Consider the following 894-nt stretch of genomic DNA (forward strand, 5'->3'; position numbering starts at 1 on the left):
AAAAAAAGAACATTTTTCAAAAGAGCAGTCATGAATAAGGAGAGATATGTACGTGTCTATGTATCTATGAGCTTGTACAGAAGAAGGGCTCAAAGTATATTTTTCCACTATTCTCTGTGAAGTTAGCCAGGAATATGACAAAGAACAAATCTGGATGGGGAAAGAACTAATATCAGTTCTCCTGCAGTCTACAACACAAAAGGCTCATTCTAGGCTTTTGCCCTTAACTTTTTGTGCCCTTTCTCTCACATGAGATACTCCAAGTCAGAGTACTGAAGACAATTTGGGAAATCTTTTGGGAAAGAGCATATGAACGACTGGGGCCCTGCCCTCCAACAACGCACTCCCTGGGGACAGATGATAGGAAAATTTCTGGAGAACTTTTTTCCCCAGTGAAAAATATGTTGGAACTGAGATTTGTATAAGAATGAAACTTTCATTTACTTACTTTTTAATTTTAATATAAGGGTTGTTGGTTTGGTTTGTTTGTTTGTTTTGTTTGTTTTCTTTTGTTTTTCTAGATCGTCTTTAAACAAGTACATTTAGAAAGACATTTCATTGTTTTCACAGCCCATTTTCCTACTGGTACTTCATTCCAACTTAGAAACATTGCTCAGCAACCAGAAAAGAATGGAGTTTTAAAAAGTAAAACAATAAAACTCATACATGAAACCAACTGAGACAACACTAGTATACAGAATGGTAAGCTGGTGACTGGAAAATGGTACTGAGATCTTAGGCAACATTTTCAAAACTAAAGTTATTCAGAAAATCTATTTGGTCATTTTTTCCTTTTTCTCCATGATGGAGTATGGAATAATACCACTTTATATGCAAAACTGATTGTTTTTCATTTACAATCCCAAGTGGGTAGAAAAATAATGTTTTACAAAC

Source organism: Meleagris gallopavo, chromosome 6 (assembly GCF_000146605.3).
Source record: "Meleagris gallopavo isolate NT-WF06-2002-E0010 breed Aviagen turkey brand Nicholas breeding stock chromosome 6, Turkey_5.1, whole genome shotgun sequence".
Classification (NCBI taxonomy): domain Eukaryota; kingdom Metazoa; phylum Chordata; class Aves; order Galliformes; family Phasianidae; genus Meleagris; species Meleagris gallopavo.